The 20,943-nt window shown below is 51.0% G+C and overlaps 1 long non-coding RNA gene across 2 annotated transcripts in view; it reads left to right on the plus strand.

The window, feature by feature from the left end:
• Window positions 1–20,943, plus strand: part of LOC120610284 (uncharacterized) — a 107,765-nt gene that overhangs the window by 46,800 nt on the left and 40,022 nt on the right. Inside the window, exon 2 of one of the 2 annotated variants that reach the window (XR_005654902.1) lies at window positions 7,729–8,230. This is a non-coding gene — a long non-coding RNA (uncharacterized LOC120610284). Of the gene's footprint in view, window positions 1–7,728; window positions 11,900–20,943 lie in introns of those variants that run through there. The other variant, XR_005654901.1, reaches the window with a different exon arrangement.

The following is a 20,943-nucleotide window of genomic DNA, read 5'->3' on the forward strand; positions in this document are numbered from 1 at the left end:
TGGGCTTTTTAGAAACTCATTAATTTGATTGTACGAACCTGAGTGTTATCAGGAAAAGAAGCTTTAGAAAATGGTTTCAGAATGTGTCATTTTCTCCTTGGTTTAATCTGAGATATAGTGTGTGGGCATGCTGGTATTTTAAAGTCTAAAAGTGTTGTATAGATTGCTGTGCCTTCAAATATGAGGTGGGGTTGGAAGCAGAGGGGTTTTCTTCAGTCTTCTGTCTGAAATTCTACTTTTCTTCCGAGGACTGATTCTTGGATTTTTAGCAAGAATTCTTTCATTCTTTTTTTTATTTTCAATTTATTGTTGTAAATAAGCAGAAACAAATTTTAACAAGCCCTGTCAGCTTTCTATCATTTTGATCTTCATATTTAATGTTTCATAAAATAAAACCTTGTGTTTTCATTTAAACTAGTTTCATTATTTTTTTTTTTGAAATGATTTGCGGTATAAGACTGCCATTTGGTTTCAATATTAATATATAAGATGAACTACGTGGGTGTCATTTATTTTCAGTAGTAAATAACTGCTTAACCGATTATTTTGCCTTAGCATAATTTGATCGACTCCTTTAGAATTTTGCTCTGCAGGGTCGAAGTAATATTTGATGTGTGTATGAGAAATAGAAATGACAAGTCGTGTCATTAAAAGCAAGTTTCATGGTGTCATGGTGGTCAGAATCGGGGAATGTCGTGTAGCTGGTTTCAAAATCCAGTCAGTAGGTTAATCGGTAATTATTCTTTTTTTCCAGGAAAGCCTGATTAGATTGTTTCAGAATTTCAATTTGCTAGAATTCTTTGTTTAAATCTGTTATGTGTATGTGTCATTTTTACCTTAAAAGGGGGTTAATTTAGTAAGAATAGCTACCTTTTCTCTTTGTATTGTGGCTTATTCAATTTCTCATAAACTGTATTTGGTAGCTAAAATGTTGATAGCAGTTTGGGAACAAAATGTCTGCTTAAACCATGACAAAATTGGCCACAATTTGCCGATTGGGCTGATAACAAAAGCCAGCAACACAAAATAGGTAAAAAAAACAGTTTGTTCGGTGATGTGAGACCACTGAAGCTCTTTTTGCATGTTTTTTTTTTCATTCTGATGTTTGTGTTGTACATGAAGAGAAGTTTTTGCTCACCCATAGATTCTGATTAACTACTTCATCTAATGGATTTCTTTTAAAAGTTCAGAAAGCAAGCTGCTCCTGTCATCTGAGAGACATTTGAGTTAAAACCCAGCTTTGTACCTACTCCCCACATTTCAGCCAAGCTCCAGCTGATCCTGAATGTCTCAAAGCTCATAATTTGATCTTTTAAAGCAGCACTTAAATTCCATTTTTTTCAAGCCTTCAACATTGAATTATAAGGCTGTTACTACATTCTTGCAAGTATAAAACAAAAATTATAGTTAGCAGTTAAAAAAAAAAAAACTTCTCTACCTGAGCATGCAGTAGACAGAAATTTCAACAGCTAAATGTACACATCGATTCTCATATTATTTTCACAGACTGCAAACAAATATTAATCTTTTACACGAGACAATACATTTTTTTCAAGTGATAGAAAGAGATAACAGCATCCTCTCTCTCCTGTTGTTTTGACTTCTGCCTTGAGTGTGTGTGCGATGGTCTTTTTTTTGGGGGGGGGGTCTTTAAAATCATATACTCTGGAGCAATAATTAGGATGAGGTTTATGTTTTTACTTATTTAATCTTTGTTTTCACAAATAAATACAAATAACTCAAACTGAAACCTGATGGCTTTGGTGATAATAAAATAGCAGCCACGGGGAAATTTTCTTCATTTTAATGTTCTTTCACAACCCACATTCAGTTTCGGTAGGAAAATTATTAACCTTTCAACAGGGTGCTTCAGCATGGGTTCACAATACACTCCTGAGTATGATTTGCAGGTTTTGGTTCTATTTTGAGATTTTGGTATGCAGTTTTTTTCTTTTTTCTTTTCTTTTTTCTTTTCTTTTTTTCAGACCTTGGCTTTCTTAGTCTGACTTGAAATCCTTTGGTCACCTTTCAGTGTGTGCACACTTTCAGTGTGTGTGTTTATTCGCATTTGGTGGGGAAGATTCCTTTTCCCGTCCTCCTAGTGTTCTGCTCTGGGAAAGAGGAAATGTCTGAGCCTCCTGCTTTACTCATTCTCATTCTTAGGTGGACGGAGTGAGTCCTCTGCTCCTATTTTTAAAGTCCAGTGGAGCTGTATTCCCGAGAGGGCAGATGGCTGTGTGTTCTGCACCTGACTTTGTGGCCTCAGTGTCCTTAAAGAAAAGCCAGTGCAAGCTTGTTGTCCCGAAGGGCTGCACAGCCATTGGCCTAGATGTGAGGCCAGGACATGGTGTCACCTGGGCTGACCGCTGCTAGGGCTGCACTTCTGGAAGTTGCATGGGGGAGGGAGTCCCGGTCCATAGCTCAGGACGGCGGGCCGTGGGGCAGGAGAGGCGGTGTGTGGGACGGTCCCCCGACGCGGTTTCCATTCTGGGCGTCCTCTTCCCCACGTCTGGCGGGACAGCCGCACCTGTAGGGAGGCCTGAACGGGGCGCAGCCCTGCCATACACACGGCCTTATCTCGGCCAAGTCTGTGCCTTGGGACCCAAGGCCCCGCTCCTTGCTGGGTTCCCACCATCTGAGAGCACCCCACACAGCGGGAAATGGAAACGGAGGAACACGCATTTATCTGCAACAAATGTGTGCACTTCCAGTTCTGCCACTTGCAGTGTCGCCGGGTTTGTGTGTGTGTTTTTTTTCTTCTTCTTCTTCTTCTCATACTTCCTGTATGAGGTTAGTTTTTTAAAAATGATAAACAAACTATTTTTTTTTAGCTTTTTGGGGCCTGGTCGCACGTTGCCTCCTACCTGTCTGCGGGGCGAGCATTTTGCTGGTGTCCCCACCTGGGCATGGTCAGAGTCGGGTGAGAAATTTTCCCCTGTTCCCCAGGGTGGCAGTGAGCAGAGTCGAGCCAGTGGTCACATCTTCTATTATCTCATTTGAGAAAAATGCCAGTGGACCTCAGGGCTTAAGCACCGTCCTCAGGCAAAGTGGACTAAGCATGGGGGCAGGGGCCCCAGGGGTGTGCAGTGCGGCCAGCAGACAGTGTGATGAGCAGGGAGGGCCCACTGGTGCGGGTGGGGTCCCCAAGTGCTTGGCTGAGCTGCAGAGGAGCAGCACCCAGAAAAGGAGCTAAGGGACGAGGGGAGTTGACACCTGTCCTCAGTTACCCCAAGAGCTTGCTGACTATTTGGACAACTTCTGGCCTCTTGCTCCATCCCCTCATGGAGTCTCGGGAGAGAGCCACCATGAAGCACATGGGCACTCAGCCAAGAACAGCAGTAGACGGACGACTTGCAGTTACGCACGGTCACCGGGGACAGAGCCGCAGCCCCGTGCCCAAGAGCGTCTCCAGGGGCCCGAGTCAGTCAGCACCGGTACTGCTGGGCCTGGGTCTGAGTCACCGGAGCTTGTGAAAACGGGATTCCTGGGCCCTGCCTGCAAAGTTTCTAATTTAGAAAGTCTGGGAAGGGTGGGAAGTCTGCATTTCTGGCAAATGTCCGGGTTACATGGGGCCGCTGGTCCAGAAAACTACAGGGAGCCACTCTGAGGGCCACAGCCGTGGTGACTGCGCACCTCAAGGTCTCACGGATCCTGCTGGCTGTCCGCATTTTCCTCTGATGCTGAAGGTCCCTTCATATGTCCAGGTACAACCTTGGACATAAAACTAGCCTTTCTGAAGGCCCCGTACATTTCCCAGTAACCAGACAGCAAGGTTACCTGTCATGATGTCAACCAGGTCTGCTAAACTGTTTTCAAGGTATAGTTCTTTGAAGAGCGGGTTTTATCTTACGAACAGAGAAAGTGGCCATGCTAAGGGAGGTGTGGCTGGGTCAGGAAATAACCAGCGAGGGGACCTGTGGGTCGTCCACCCTTCTCTCTGTTTCCACCTTTGGTACTAATAGAGGGACGACTGCTCTGTCCCAGAAAGTAGGCAAACTGCCAAGGTCCTCGGGGTCAGGGGGCTGGCAGGAGTCACCTGTGAGTGCCTGTTCATCCCTGAAGGTGGCTGAGCTTCGCCGTCAGGATGCTGAATTGAAAATGGGTATAGCTTACTCCTTGTTGTTGGATGCTCCCAGATGAAAGAGAGACCCTAAGGGTATGATCTGAGGGGCAAGAGCTTCTGGCCAGGGGGACTGAGTGTATCCTGGAGTCACTCTGGGGCTGGCTTGCACTCCGCTTTCAGGGATTGAGGGACACGGATCTTTCTGAGCTCGGATAGGTCTGTAGTGATGCAGGGAACACTTTGTAGAAACTGCTTCTTGGGAGGATCCCCCCAGGAGACTATCTCATCCTCTCAGCCTTACACAGCTTCAGCTCTCCATGTGGGAGCCCTTCAGAGACAAAGCGGAGGACTTGGATGTGCCCCTCTGTCCCGCCTGACAACAGCGTCCTCCTATCCACAAGGGACCCATGTCACTTATCCCTAAACTCACCTGGGATGAACAATGTAGGCTTCCCAAGTGTGCTGTCCTGGTCCTGACTTTCCGAAAAGTGAGGACAGTGGGCCTGAGAGCCAGTGCCCCGGTGTTGCTGGGCACACGCTGTCCCCTCTCACAGAGGGGACACGCTGTCCCCGCTCTCATGTGGTCACAATCAGCTGAGGCACGGCATCAGGATGCCAGTGTGGGCTGCTGGTTTTCCCAAATGCTGATGGAGACCTAGAGCCTAATGGGCCCGGGTATGTCTGTCCTGGATGGCTGGGGACTCTGCCATGGCCTCTCAGGATGGGGTGTGGGCAGCACCGTAGATGTCATAGCAGAGTGACATCTGTGGTCTTCCTGTCCTCGTTTGAGACTCATTGCCTAGGGAGTGGAGGCTGAGATCGAATGGAGAGGCAACACACCTGTCTGGGAGCCTTCAGTGGGGCGGTGGGTGTCTGAGCTGCTGTTCCTGCCTCCTTACCAGTGTCCCCTGCCAGGAGCCTTTTGTCCCACTGCCAGCAGCACATGGCGTAATTTGGGAATTTGCTCAGGAGCACCCAGCAGGCCTGCACCACATCCGAGGTCCCTGGTAAGGGAGGGACCAGGTTCATAGTGTGGTGTGTGACCCTGAGGCCACCCCTCAGACCCAGGGGACAGCAATGCTGTGTGCCCACAGTGGGCAGACCACTTGGGCTCCCTGAATACTAGAGACTTGAGGGAGCTGGAGTGAGAGTGAGGAAGAAATGTGTGACCTAAGCTCCTCCAGGCCCGTCCCAGCACGAGGAGGCACTGGGGAAGCCACATGTGTGGTGGCTCTGGTGAGGGCCTAGCCTTTTGGCGTTGCTGGGTTAGGCTGCCTTGGATGTCTTTGCTGGTGACTGCACAGCCAGGCCAGCACAGAGTCCCAAGGGATGGATTCGCCCACGCCAGAGTCCCAGATGAGCCAACTCAGGCCGTGCCGTGAAATCTGGGACTAGATGGGAGCAACCCCAGTCTGCGTCCCAGTGATGTCTCTTCCAGTGTGGCCTGAAGAAAGTTGCCAATTTCCTCCTCGTGTGCCTGAGAGATGGTCCTCTCTGTGACTCTGGTCGCATCCACATGGCTGGTGCTCTACGCTGAAGCCGGGCTGTGGCCCAGGTTTCTCACCTCACTCAGACTGGGGCAGAGAGGAATCCAAGTTCTGAAGTGCCCACCCCCACCCTGCATTGTGGGGGTGAACGAAAGGAACCAGGCTTCCCCTGCCACCCATGCCGGCCACCAGTGCATTTCTTGGTTCCTGTTTCTCTCACCCACCCAGGAAGGCTCTGCATGTAAAGCCTCGTCTGGACTGTAAGATGTGACAATACGCCAGGAAGCTCGTTTTCCCAGAAGACTTCCCTCAGCAGTACTGTTCCCATGTGTTAGATCCCACAGGGTCACCCCTTCTCGGGAAGCATATACTTCACCACCACTAGTAAATGAAGACTGAGGACAAACATGAAGGCTGAGGTGTTTGTGTGAGTGTGCTGACTCCTGTGTAGGGGATCCCAGGGCAAAGAGATTGGGAGAAACAGTACAGAATTTTTAAAGATATGTGGAGATGGCTACAACCGGCCGTGAGTGTGGGGAAGCAGGATGACGTGTGGGAGATGCTGCCTCCTCGCTGGCCGCACGGACAGCCCTCAGCCCATGCCGTCACCCTGCAGGCCAGCATGAGCGCTGGCTGCACAGACGCTTGGGACGCACACGATGCACCAGTGCAAGCAGCCTCCCATACTTTCCGAGCTCTCGGGGTCTGGTGCAAACTATGCCAAGGACTATGGAGCCCTTCCGAAAGCATGCACCCTCCCCCTCTTCGGAGGGCCTTGTGCCCTTAACAAAAATCAGAGAAGGGGGTTGGGGCACCAGTTCCCTGCGAACCAGGGCCACGTCTGGGCAGGTTGCACGGGGTGGTGATAGCTGGGCCCCCAAGAAGCTCTGAGTCGTCATGGGCAGAGCCTGGCTCTGCTCTCACCATCAGGAGTGGTTGGCAGACAAGGCACAGGGTGTGGCGGGCAGGTGTGGAGCTGACCTCCCCTCATGGCGGTGCTTTCTCTGGCACGGAGTTTCTGCAAACGACATCTACTTGGGAGCCAAAATGTGTGGGTCTCAGGTGGCAAAGCAGGACTCAGTAGGACTATAGCTGTGGGCTGTCCTCAGGCTTTTGCCAGGTCAGGGCCCCCTTCTCGTCCTCCCTTCCCTGGCCTCACTGGGGCTGTGGTACCGGCTCCTTGGCTGCTATGCTTTCATGTCCTGGGGGCCAACTCTCCCGGGATAGGGAGAAGGATGGGCCTGGAGGTCATGCCCTCCTCCCAGTCCATCCTCATATGGTAACAATTCTATAGTGACCTCCTTTCCGTCTCTTTGGACCTTGAGGAGGAGGCTCAGGGCATCGCCTCGGCAAATCCCGGGTTGTCCCGAAGGTCTTGTGTGACTCTTCAGCTGGGCCAACAGGGGCTCCAGGGGACGAGCCTCAGTTGCCCAGGACAGCCCCTGACCCAATAAGCAGGCAGAAAGCTTCTGGGAGCCTCTACCTTTTCAGCGTCTTCTGCATTATTTTTAGAAAGACGCCCCAACCCCAGCACCATTGTAATCCTTGTCGGTGCCGCTGTCTGCATTGGCACCAAACAACTCGACCCCCAGCTCAAGATGGCATTTACGCTCTGGCTTTCCCTTCTTGGTCTCCAAGTACCTGAGTGACTGTCTCTCAGTGTGGTTAGCAGTGACCTGTGTTTTTCATGCATGTTTTTGTTTCAGAATAACTGGGAGATGAAACAGGAAGCTCTATGACACACTTGATCGAAAATGACACAGACAAAAAAAATTCAGGACTCAGTCCCCTTCAGTGCCTCCACCTGCTGCCCGCAGCCCATGGCCGGGATGCAGATGATGGCTCTGCCTTCGGACCTGGCTCTGACTGACAGCCTTGGACTTCAAGGGCCTCTGTGTTGGCTGGTGGTGTGTCTGTGACATGACAGCCATGGTCTGGTCTGGGTGGCTTCCCATTTATCTGGCCATTCTCTCTGTGTCTTAATCCTTTGTTCTTTATTAAAAGCAAAACTGAAAAAAAAAATTGTTTGCTTATTAGCTATATTTAAACACTAATTTAAAGGATATCAAGCAGTGTTTGAGATTAATTTCTATAGGACCACAAGAAGCCCTACCATAGCCACTCAGCTCGTTATGACACCTTTGGAACCATGTTGACCTTGGATCTCTTATTTCTCAGCCTCGTGCATCCTGCCTATTCTCTGGCCTCTCTAGACGACCTCTCAAGAGTCAGTACTGGTGCACTGGCATTTGGGGAAAACACTGGAAGTCATCAGAAGTGTGCGCACTGTGGCCAGGGCTGTAGATGGTGGCCTCTAAGTCGTCGCCGACCTCGAGCTTTAGCTGGGGACCTTGTCTTCTCAGCAGCTGCCCTTTCTCCCACCACACATCAGTCACCCATTCACTTCTTCATTCCACACAGATTTCTTTGGGGCCTGCTGTGCTGCGTGCCAGGTTCTGGAGGCAAAGCAATGAGTGGGCCCGACTCTGCCCCAGCCTTCCCGCACCTCCAGCCTGTACAAGTCGGCGTCACTGGGGCTTTGCTTGAGAGTGCAGAGGGCTGTGCAGTCAGCTCATCATGTTCAGACAGCACAGACATCTCATTTGGGTATCCCAACTTCTTAAATCCACTCTGAGATCTGAGCCCCTGGAATTGGCGACGAAATATTCCTTTAACATGGGTAAGTGTCAAAGTGTTCCTTCTGTGGCGGTCACCTCTCCTCCCAACCTGAGTAGGGCAGACTGACCCTCCTGGGGACCCAGCCCAGAGGCCATTAGCAGTTTCCTCCCAGTACTTCTTGTCGCCTTCACTTTCGCACTTGGCAGACATCCAAGAATAATTTTAAATGACTGTATGTACTGTTTGCTCTTCTCAGAGTAATTAATCTGTACGCCATGAGGATAATGTCCGCCCCGTGTGCATAGCCCAGTATACGCTGCCAGCTTCAGCCACACGTCCCCTCCTCAGGGAAACACCTGGCCACTGTGTTCTGAGAAGGCCCCCTCCGTTTCTCTCTACCTCACGACTCCATTTTATTTTCTGGTATACTTTCCCCTCTGCTGGTTCTATGTCTCCTGGTCCTGGAACAGGAGGAGGAAGCACACGGGATGTTGAAGACAACAGGACAGATCCCCTGCAAGCACGAGCAGCCCGGTCCCACCGTGGGTTTGCGGACACACCCGCAGGCGCCCACGCAGACCCATCAGCCTTCTGGATGTACCCTGGGCCTGGAACATGGGTCCCGTTGATACGAATGTCTCCTCCCACCTGCTCATCACTTGCTCGCACTTTTGAATCTCCCAGAGACTAACCCGCCAAGGCGTTTACAGCCTGTTGGAGGTGAAGTAGACGTGGGGATTCAGGGAGAAGCAGACATATCTCCGGGCATTTGCGGGACAGTTAGCTCTCAAGGTTAATGAAAGAAAGGGCCAGAGAGGACTGCCCTTGCAGCCCAGACGTTGGGGGCGGCTGTCCTGAGCCCTGGCCAGGCATCTGGATTACGCAGGAGTTCTTAAAAGCCCACGTGCCCAGGCTCCCCAGGGCCAGCCACACCGGCATGTGGGCTGGGAGCCAGACATCGGTCTTCTTTACAGCTCCCCAGGTCATCCTGTCATGTAGCCAAGGCTGACCCATGCAGTCCAATACAGCAGCCACCAGCCACATGTGTCCATTGAAAACTTAGAACGGGGCTGCTGTGACCAAGGAATTGAATTTATAATTGTAATTGACTTAAATGTACATGTGCACATGATTGCGGCTGCGATGGTGACAATGCAGAGATGCAACTCACATGTCACAGGACATTCTTCTGGGTGACTCAGCCTCGGAGCGCTCTGAATCTGCAACTGTCCAGTGAAATCACAGTGTGCCCCAGAGGAAGTGAAAAAAATGCATAGATTTTTCATCTACAGTTTGAACCAAGGCCCGTGCAGCAATGAGGGCACTGTGCTTTCAAAGTGCTGCCCGTTGAACGGACGCAAGGAATTAAAAAAACCGATGAAAGTCCAAGGCCCCAGCCCAAATCAGCTGTCATTCACTCTGGCCAGGCACTCGATCTGCATCTTTGAAGACTCAGCCAGAGAGGGAGCTTTCTGAATTATGATTGAATCATAGGAAACTCGGACTTTGAGACAGTGGGGAGCAGGCTTGCCAGAGGAGGGGCTTGGGACCTGAGGAAACTGAGGAGCGCTAGACACGGTTCACCGAGGCCACTCAGCATGCTTAACCAGTTTGGGGTTAAAACTGGAGAAACAGAAGCCTAAGCTGAATCATTTTCTGCTTATCTCTCGCAGACTGTCAGATTCTTTTTTTTTTTTTTTTCTTTTTTTGGAGGGAAAGCACCTTACAACAAAGAATAATACTATTTTGAATTTCAGAGCTTTCCCTTTTTCAAAGCACTTTACCCCTTCTGACTTAATTTGTCCTCAGAGCAAGGCCATAACTAAGTAGGGAAGGATTTTTAGTACCGATCTTGCAGCCTGAGAAAAAGCTCACCTTATGGAAAGTTAAAGAGGAGAGGTGAAGACAGGGTTGCTTTGTCATCTCTGGCCACACTCGGGCCCACAGCAGCTGTACTGGAACCAGGCGTGCCCAGGCTGTGCTCCTGCGGGGGACCGTGTTGTTAAAAGGAGCACGGGACCTCCCTCTTGCTCTGCCCTGGTCCACCCCAGCTCTCTGATGGTGAGAAGCCTCTCTGAGGCCATTTTTTCCAGAGGTTTGTGTGATTTGCAAATTTGATAAACACGCCATCCGTGTCTCTTCCTCCAACTTATTTTCAACACGGCAAGTGGGCAGGACACAGGACAGAGCTCTGTGCCTCTCCATGGAAACATTCAAATGACATGACTGGTGCACACCAGCCACAGACAGACACTGTCACCTTGAAGTCCTCAACCTTCTCTAAGTGTGGAACTGCTGAGAATCTTTTCAAAGCAGACTTGCCAGTGGAGAGGAAGCACTGAATAGTCTGTCCATCTGAGACCTTGTGGGTGGTCCGGCCAGCCTGGCCACCTCTGCGGCTGCAGTGGGGACAGAGGCCACAGGATCATCACGCTGACACAAGGTGACCTGGTCGGGATGGCTGTCCTGCTGACTGTGGGCGCTCCCGGTCACACCTTTCCCTGCTGGTCCTGTGTACTTATGTGCACAGGACACAACGAGAGATATTCAGATGCTTACTGAAAGCAAGACATACTTTCTGGGGCATTCCCCCAATCGACTGTTCTGGTGAAGCTCGTCAAAACAGGAAATGAGGTTAGCATGGAATGACTTTCTCTCAGAGAACAGGCCTTGCCTCTGAGACCACCACTTTCCTCCCCAATGCTGTGAGCCTGTCGGATGCCTCCTCTGGGTTTGCCCGGAAGCCAGGCTGAGCATGTGCTTCTGTAGCTGGTAGGACCCATTGCTTTGGAAAATGGAGGTGATCTGCGCTCGATCCCAGCCTTGCAAACCTTCCTCCTTTCACAGTAGTGCCTGGAAGACGTTTGCAAGCTGCTCTGAAGTTATATCCTCACACATTTCAAACACAGCCAGAGCGTGGTCCAGGGAAGGCTCCATGCATGTCCTAGGCTGAGGGTTATATGCAAGCTCCCCACATGGGCTTTAGGCAGCTCCCCTGTCATGCCGCTTGGTCCATGTGTCCCCTCAGAGATGCCAGCAAAAGAGATGGCTCCAGCAAGATGGACCATGGTGGCCACAGTCCACCTTCCCGCTGCTCCCTGCGTTTGGTCAGAAACACAGTGACAATGGAGCTGACCTGGCTTCACTCATGGGAGGCCCTATGTGGGGTTCTCCGACGCAGTTATCAGAAGCAGCCAGGGTTTCACCGTCCAGGCCACCGGCAGCAGACCGATCTATGCTGAGGCCTTCTGACCAATGGCCCCACTTGGACTTTGTAGATTTAAACCTTTTTGTTAAAGCAGAGTGCTGTGGAGTCATATTGGCTTCTGTCTGATGGAAGGGCGTCAACCTGGGGAGACTTGGGCTTGACTCCCAGGTATCCCCACATATGCAAGGTGGGTTACCTCTTGGAGGTTGACCTGTGTATGACACTCTCACTGTTTTAGTATCAGCTCTGCTCTCTTTTACATGACTGGGCAGGAACTCAGAGGCCGCTCCGAGTCCCTGTGGCCCTTCCTTCACGCAGCGTCTCTGCTGGCCCCACAGGTGAACAGGTACTGCGTTCTCAGGGTGGCTGCCTAAGAAGATGGATTAGCACCCCCAGAGTGACCCCGGTGGCCATTCCACCCAGCCTCTGTTGGCTCCGACACAACCTCTGGTGTGTCACCACATTATCGCTGTCCTCACAGCAGGCCCCAGGGCTGAGCTCATCATCCTTCCATTTCAGTTAAGAAAGCTGAGTTCTGATGGTTTCAATGTGCCCCTGCTCTCTGAACCAGAGGTTGAAAGCTGCCCATGATTTAAATCCGTCGGGGGTGTGGTATGGCCACCCAGTGCTCCAGGTGCTGCTGCTTTGCACTTTATAAATAGGCAAAAGCAAAAACCTTTTCTCCTTAAAATGGGCTGTGCGTGGTAAGGCAGTCAGGAGAAAGACACCCGAGCACAGCTGACAACAGGAAGAGACCAGAGGTCAATGGCCTAGCGAGCAGAGACCTCTGCCCCCTCTTGTTGCAGCAGTGTGGCGACCACCAAGCCTCCTCTGTGTGGACACTGTGGCCAGGCTGGCCCTGCTCTGCCAGAGTTGTATGAGGGCCCCCGCTAGGGGGCCAGGCTGGAGATAGCTTGGTTTTCTGAAAACTGCCTGCCACTCCTCACCGTGTGGTCAGCCGAGGCAGAAAGGCAGAAGCCGGGATCTGCACTCCAATGGCTGCTGGTCCCCTCTGGGCCCAGCCAGAGCTCCGTGTCCCCGTCTCTTCTCAGTGGGGAACAGATGCTAGTAAAGTGAGTTCAGTCTTTATGCTGGGAGCCAGTCAGAGGCCAAGGCTAGCAGTTAGAGGCTCTGGGGCTCAGGCTGACCTCTACCCCTTAGGCAACGGAGGGTCAGCGAGATGGGGATGGGAAGGGCTAGGAAACCATGAAGACAGTGGCCCTAGTAGCAGGGGCTTTGCTGCCACTTGAGCAGGAAAAGCAAAAAATCAGCCCAGCTCAAGGGTCCCACCCCAGCCCTTGCCAGTTCTCACTCCACCACTTCACCTGTGGAATCTCTGGAGGCAGCAGAACCTGACTCTAGTGACTGCTGGTCCCTTTGGGCCCCTGGTTTGTCGGGGATGGTCCCATCGAGCCTATTAGCCAGTTAGTGTCCGTGTATCACCTTCATCTCTGCCTTTTGTTTCAGACATGTCCTGGTTTGGACAATAAACTATATGGACCCCCATCTTTAGGTCACCTTAATATTCACAAGAAGTTGCTCCACTGACACCAACTTCTTCATACCCGTCATCTCTAAGAAGGAAGTATGTGGGCAGTTCACCAGCAGTCTGGCAAGTTGGCCCCAGAGTGGCAGGGCCAGCCCCGGAGTGGATCGGGGGGAGATGACAAGAATGCACATGTGCACACACATGTGTGTGTGTGGTCATGTGAGCCCTGTGGGGGTGTATGTAAAAAAAAAACAGGTATGGGGTGTGAGTGGATATCATTGTGGGGCCCATTGTGGGTTACACGCAGGTATGTGGTATGTATGCGGTGTGTAGTGTGTGTCTACCTGTGGGTGTTGTGTGTGCATGTGCATAAATGGTGTGGTCTATGTGTGCAGGTGTGTGTATGTATGTGGTGTATGCGTTCATATGTGCGTGGTGTCTCGGGTTTGCAGGTGTGTGTGTATGTGGTGTGTGTGTGGTATGTGTGTGCATACATGTGTAGTATCTGTGGGGGTGTGCAGATGTGTGTGTGTGTGTGTGTGTGGTGTGTGTGTGGTATGCATGTATGCATATGTGCATGGTGTCTATGGGGTGTGCAGATGTGCGGAATGAGAGTGTGGTGCTCCTGGAGCATGTGAGGGAGGACAGGTGCTATCCCAGGCTGATGGTGGGCGCTCTCCAGACCCACGCAGAGCTCCTCATAGCACCACCAGAGGAAGGCACCCCAGTGGAGGCATGGGTGTGCGAGGTGGGGACGTGGCCGGGCACAGCCCTGAGCCCCTGCCTGGAGTCCTTGAAGGCAGAACCGGGCCTCACCGTTCATGCCCAGCTGGTGACTGGCGTATAGTGGGGCCTCAGAAAGAATGTGCCCAGGGTGAAGTACCCTGAATGGAAGCCCCTTCCTTGTGCTCTGCCAGCTGACATGTGATGCTGGGAGAGTGCTTGGGGCTCCAAGTTGCATGTTCAATGTCCGTATCTCCTGCTGGCATGCCCAGTAATGCTCTCTCCTGGAAAGATTGCACAGGCAGCCGAGCCCCCTAGGCCAGCACAGGTGCCCACCTGTCCACTGCCTGCTGCTCCAGGGGGAGTATCACTCAAGTTAGCCGAGGACCATTGAAGGTGCCTTGATGCATCTCTTACTGAGATGGGAATGACCCAGGAAAGGATTTCTGGAGACCGGGCGGAGCTGGGGCTGGGGAAGCAGAGTCTGTGCAGATGACAGGATTGAGCAGATGACAGGATCACGCAGATGACAGGGTTGCACAGACACGCCATCCGGTTTGCAGTGTCTCCAGGAGCTCGTTCAGCCACCCCGAGCCTGGGTCTCCAAATCCACACATGGGACAATAGCGCTGACCCCATGGCACAGGAGGCTGTTTGTGATGTTATGTGGATGCCCAGAGGGCCACCTGGCACGAGGCACAGAGCCAACAAGTGACGATTCTCATCACTGCCATCCTGATTCTTAAAAACTGAGGGTTTTTTGTTTTGTTTGTTTTGTTTTGTTTTGGTTTTGGTTTGTTTTAATAAACGTATCAAGAAATAGTAGAAACATGCCCTGGTAAGAATACTCTGATGGGGTCCCAATAACCTAAGCCAAAAATATAAAATAGCAAAAGGAAGAAAAGATCTAGAAAGCAAGGGTAGCAGGGACAGCAGACTTCGAAAAAAGGTCAGGGGCCAGGGGTGGAGAGAGAGAAGTGCACGGTCAGCAGCCAGAGCCCTGCTTCCTCTGCCTGTGTGAGTGTGACAAGGGCCCAGTCCAGAATCACAGAGCCAGACACAGTATAGGAACACTGATTTACTTTAATGTAAATATTTTGATGTCTTTCTTTTCCTGAACTTTTAACCTTGCTGGTAAACAGAGTACCGACAGTAAATGAATTGTTTTTCTGAGAACTGACTTTTAAGGAAATAGGAAAAAAACCTACAATTTTTATTAGCTAATCGTCAGTCTTGGGCAGGGTTGAAACTCTCGGTATTCTGCTTCTTAACTCTGCTTTAGGAGACACTTGGCTACCAAAAAATTGCTTTATTTTAATTTATATATGAAAAAAAAAACCCCTATAAAATCTGTGAATACACCCATTCAGAAATAGAAAAACTTACAAAGACAACAGAGGGAGGAAAGTCATTCTGCAGAGGTTTCTGAGGCAAGAGAAAGAGCCAGTCCAAACTCCAGTTGGTCACTTGTGATAGAAGCCCCTCCCCCGCCCCAATCCCCAGGATTTTCCCTGTGGACTCCGGTCCTCTGCTCAGCACTCCTATCGCTGTCGCCGTTGAGAAGTTGTGAAGGAGGCACAGAGGGCATCTGAAGTCCTGGCTGCAGAGTGTGGGCCTTAGGACACACGGTCACATCCCAGGTGTGACCTTCCTTTCTCCAGGCAGGTGGATGGCAGCCATCTGTGTTTGTAAACACTGTCCCTGCCGATAGACTGTGTGACACCATTTGTGATAAATAAGAACAATTACAGGGAACCGACCGGAACAAGGAAGCTCTGGACTCTACGTGGATTTTTCACTTGAAAGTGCCATCTAACCTCTGTCCTGCCATTTCCTGAACTGTGAAGTGGACATGTGACTTTCTGGCCTTCAGGCCTCTTGGAGGTGTCGTCGAAACATAGGATCTGCAACTTGCTTCAAAATAGTTGGGAAGAAAGAAGCCCTCTCCATGCCACGTCATGATGGAGTCTCATGGGGATGGAAGCAGAGTGGCCGGTCCTTCAGGGTCCCTAAGCCTCATAGTGACCCCAGCCTCCTCAGTATTTACGCCAACAGCACTGTGTCTGTTCAGGTGGCCGCTGGGCTATCTCTGTCGGAGGACGCCCTCTTTGGAAGACACAATGAGGACATGAGAGTAAACATTTAAAGTCTTCCCTAAGATACAGGGCGGTGGTATGATAGGACTTCTAAGAAAACTGTTCCTGCCTCCTTAGAAGGAGAAAGCAGGAAAAGAGGGAAGGCAGCGGGGAAGGTGAACCAAGCCACCCGCCTCTCTCCTAAGATGAGGTGGGACGAACCACAGAGCTGCTGGGAGAAACCGCTTGTGGCAAGTTGACCGCCACCACTCTCCCTCCTACCCTCCCCCTTTCTTTCTGTTCAGAGTAAATTAAAGAACTGGCTAAAATCCACATGTGTGGGTGCCATCTTTATCTGATTGACCTATACTCCTGGTCACATCTTATCATTGCTTGTAAAGCAGCCCCTTCCTGTTTGCCAGACACATGCTTCTTTAAATGCTACAGACACACACACACACACACACACACTTCTGCTCTGCAGAAAAATGTGACTCCAGGGCTCCAGTCCCCCATGTTCACTGGAAGGGTTAATTCTTAAAGACCAGGGCTGGTGTCATAGCAAACCGCCCCAAACATTTTAATAGCTCTGCAAACAGCCTCTCTCTAAAAGCAAACACGGTGAGACCCCAGGTAAATACCAGAGAATGGAAATCTCATACATCTCCCCACCTGTGTCCTCCCTGTTAACAGAGTGTCCATCAATGGCTGAGGCTGGTAAGGCTAGGGATTCGTTTATAGCACTGCATCAATAAAAGATTTTTTTAGAAAATCGCTTGCGGTTAATGTCTTTTTTTCTGTCCTTGATTCATTTCAAGCTATTTAAATTGGAGAATTGCATGCTGTTCAAAGATGCACTTTAATCCTGACAAAGTCACTCAGTGCTGCTGCTGCTCGTGTCGCTGCTCATGTTGGTGGGTCGATCTGGTTTCCGCCGGGCCCATCCTTTCCCGACCCTGGTGATGACGAGGCCGATGGTCCTCCTGCTACATGACAAAACAGGTGTTGTCAAGGCAGAGACTGCCTGGCTAGTGTTAGTGATGACGGTCCTGTGTGCACATGTGCGTTTCTATTTTGAAAGTTTTTATCACAATTATACACGTACTTGTGTGTAAGTCATGGTGTGCTCACGAACGCACTCGTAGTGAGACCGGCAGCCCTCCCTCCTTCCACTGGTAACCAGCTCTGCCCTGTAACCCAACAGCACAACGCTCATCACGTTTGAAACTCTGTCAGCTTCCCTCTGTCAGAGAATGGCTCCCCCGGGACAGTAAGTTGGGAGGCTGTTTCTTTGAGTCTTACACGGTGTTTCTTGTATTTATTTCAATCAGGGACGGTCTAGTGTTTACTTGGGAGAAAAAGTGGTGCAGACTTTAAATAGGCTGCAGCCCACGGGCTTATGTGAAAAAACAGGCAAACACACAGTTCTGGGAAGCTGGAGACCCTCTTAAAGAGAAAGCTATGAAATTGTAGAATTCCCTTTCCACAGGACTTCGGGACCCTCTGTCTAAGAGTGACATGCTGGGGTGTCATTTAAACCAGCAGTCCCCAACATTTTTGGCACCAGAGACTGGTGCTCCTATGAGAATTTAATGCCTGATGATCTGAGGTGGAGCTGAGGCGGTGATGCTAGCGCTGGGGAGCGGCTGCAGATACAGATGAAGCTTTGCTCACTTGCCCGCTGCTCGCCTCCTGCTGTACGGCCCGGTTCCTAACAGGCCATGAACTAGTACCGTCTTGGGTGTTGGAGACCGTTGATTTAGATCGTCCAGTGTCTGTAAGTGTAAAAGGATTTTTAGCTAGATTTATGCCAAAGTTTGTGACTTTCGCATAAAATATAACCTCTAATTCCCCTCTAAATTTGAAGAGAAATGCATCTTTTCATCAGATGGAGACAGGAGTCTAATATTTATTGAAAATAATAGCTTCATCCCCATTCGTAGGCAGAGAAATGAAGACTCCAGGGAAGAAATGAAGACAACCCAGGTAGTAAGTGGTAGGGCTAGTGTTCAAAGTGGGCTTGCTCAACAAAATCGTCTAAAAAGGTGAATTCAGTTTGTCCCCAGTTTCCCAGCAATCCTCAGGCCCATGGCAGGTAGACACCCTGTCATACCCAGTCCCGCCCAGACCCTTCACCTGCCTGAGGTGAGAAGCAACCTTGTGGCATCCTCGTCAGGGCCCAGGGTGAGTGCTCCCCATGTGGCATCGTGAATGAACTCTTCTGGAAAGGGGACCCCTCTTGCCAGTTGGCTGCCATCCTCCCTGTGCCTTGTGAGATCCAGAAACAGCATCAGCCTGGACAGACACAAGAGGATAGGCTTCCTCCTTGGTTCCATCATAGAAATGAGAAGCGAGAACTTGAGAGATGGGGGCCTCACTTTTCTGAAATCACCAGCAATCAGCTCTAAGAAGTATCACCATGAGGCCCCTGACAGCAAACCATCAGTATGGAACCTGGGGGCTTTCACAGGAATCAGCTGGATGCGGCACAGTGGCCAGCCATTGGATTCAAGGTCAGGCCTGTGTGGGTGGAGCTCCATAGACCATCGGAGCGAGCAGCGCTGTCCTGGCATCACTGTCACCACCTGTGTCACAGATGGCCCCTTCCAACCCCTTCCATGGAGCTCATTCAAGTGAAGGCCAGACACAAGGCCCGCTCCACTCTGCACACTCACCCTAAATTGGGGCATGGTCTTGAAGGTGCCATTGACCGTGGGGCAGACCCCATAAGCTCATCTGTGCACTCCAATAACCCTGATGCCAGCCGAGGCTCGAGCACCTTAAACATGAAAACAGCATGGGGAGCACTCCCCACTCCCTTCCCTTCTCCCTGAGGCTTAGTGGCCACTCCAGCAAACCTCCTCATTAACTAGGCAAGGCGACCGAGCACAATAAAACTGAAGGATGTGGCACAAAAACAGCGGTTTCGGCCGGCCAACCTCGCCGTGGACAGCATGGCTGCTCAGCTGTGCCTCAGAATCCTGAACGCCCATCATGGCCCCAGTGGAGAAGTCACGCACGCCTTGCCGGTTGCTGGGGGTCGTCCTCTCTGCAGGCTGCACTTACGGGACCACCGGCTTCTGGGCGGTCCTGCGCTTTACCCATGGTTCAACATGAGCTGATCAGGGCCGCGCTCGGCCTGTGTGAATGGGCTGGGGGCCACACAGAGATGACCCACACTAGCACATCCATCCAGGAAGGAGAAAGGGTCTTTGTCTTGCCCAGACATTGCCTGTCCTCTGATTAGGGCTCCCTTCAGTGACTCCTGAGAAGGGGTCACACTTGCTGAGCAGTTATCCTGCCAGCACACTCTGGGATTCAACAGGAAATACTGATTCCTCCGTGAGAGGCAGAGGGCTCTGCACATGACCTGGCCACTGTCCACATGGCCTGGCCACTGTCCATACTGCCTGGCCGGTGATGGAACTGGAGCCAGGCCCTGAGCTGATACCAAATTCAATGTCTTTAAGCAGTGGCACCCCTTCTGCCCATCCCCGTTCCCATTCTCATCTGCTGCACATACGCATGCACGCACACACACACACATGCACACGCACACGCACACGCCCTTCACACTCGAACCTTGTGTAGGCCATAAATAACAATCACCCGCCACAGCACCGTCTGTGTCAGTCCCGATCAGACATGCAGAATTTCCTTTGACATGGCATGGAGGCCTGATGGGGTCAGTGTTCCAAGTGGGTTCTGATTTTCTTTTAACCCAGGGCTCAGCAAGCTTTTCTTCTAAAGGGCCGGATAGTAAATATTTCAGGCTTCATAGGCCATATGGCCTATCTCGACTATTCCATTCTACTTATCTTTGTGGTGCAGAAGCAGCCAAAGGAGATCTAGAAAGAAATGGGTGTGTCTGTGATCCAATAAAACTTTATTCACAAAGACAGGGAGTTGGTCAGATGTGGCCCACAGGCCGCAGTTTGAGACCCCATAGTTTTCAACTCAAGCTATCATTGAAAGTGTAATTAATGCCCTAGGGTTTTAGACACGGGGTTCGTCTAACCCATCAAAGTCAAGACTGGGTGCCAGAATCCTTGAAGTTAAGCCAGAAGGCCTCGATATGTGATCCATGGGGCTATAGCAACAGGCATTTTGCCAGAAAAGAGTTCTCTGGACTAGTAAGTTTGGGAGACCACGGCTTATATATTCTTTACTATTACATATACTTTATGGGTTATATATACAATACAGGTTTACTGCAGGACCCTCAGGACCTTTAATGTGCTGATGTGCACTGTCAGTCTCTAGGAAGGGCAAGTGCTGTGAGTCTCCCGAGCTTGCCTTTGTCTACAGTATTCTTTGAGAAGACTGCTCTGGATGCCAGGTCCTGGAGTTTATCACGCCGTCTGATTTTCTATCTCCTTCCTAGGTGTTCCCACTTGAAGGTGCCTGCCTCAGCTGCCCCTACCCGTGCAGTAGCCCACTTTATCTGCAGAGCCATATTGCAGTTTAGTTGGGGGCTTTGGGGGCCCTGCCTCTCACCAGCCGGTGTGAAGGTGCTCAGTATGAAAGACATAGGAGAGACAGGGCTGGTGCGTCTCTTCCTTTGTCTCCACAACCTGCCGCTTGGCGGTCTGCTGTTTAGGGCCTCCTAGAATGTCCTGGAACCTCATACGTCACCTTGGGCCCCTGGTTTTAGGAGCTGGATAGAAAGGCCCCCTCCCGTAAGAACATGGGCCCAGAGCTTCAAGAAGCCTGAGGCAGGAGCTTTTGGGGCCTCAGGGACTCCGATGAGAGCATGGGACATTCGTGCTGGAAGGCTAGCGCATCCAGAGACCTAGATGAGTGGTCAGGACTCACAGGCACAGAGTTGCCATGCCCGAGCGGGAAGGCTACCTGAGGAGCCTTGGTCTTCGGCCCATGAGATGGTGATGCTGTGCAGGGACCGAGAGCCTAGCGGAGAGGGCTGAGACTCTGCTTGGAGGGAGAGTCCATGGACACTGGACCTTTCCGAGTCCTTCTGGGGAGAGAGGCATGGGGCAGCGCTTGGGGTTTGACTGGCGGGACTCCCTCTAGTCAGCGAACTAACTATTCTTTAGTCCCCAGTGCTGCTCCCAGCCACAAACAGTAAGTGGTAATAATAACAAAAAGACTAGAAGGCCTCCCGGGCTGGAAGACCCCAGCAGGCAGAGTCAGCCCAGGGAGAGACCCCCACCCGCCCAGCGGGGCCAGTGGCCCTCCAGCCTGCTTGATCATCTTGTGATATTTTACAGGGAGCTGTGCATTCTTTCTGTTATTGAAGGTCATTTTTTAAAAAAAGACAG

This window comes from Pteropus medius, unplaced genomic scaffold (genome assembly GCF_902729225.1).
Source record: "Pteropus medius unplaced genomic scaffold, Ma_sr-lr_union100, whole genome shotgun sequence".
Lineage (NCBI taxonomy): Eukaryota > Metazoa > Chordata > Mammalia > Chiroptera > Pteropodidae > Pteropus > Pteropus medius.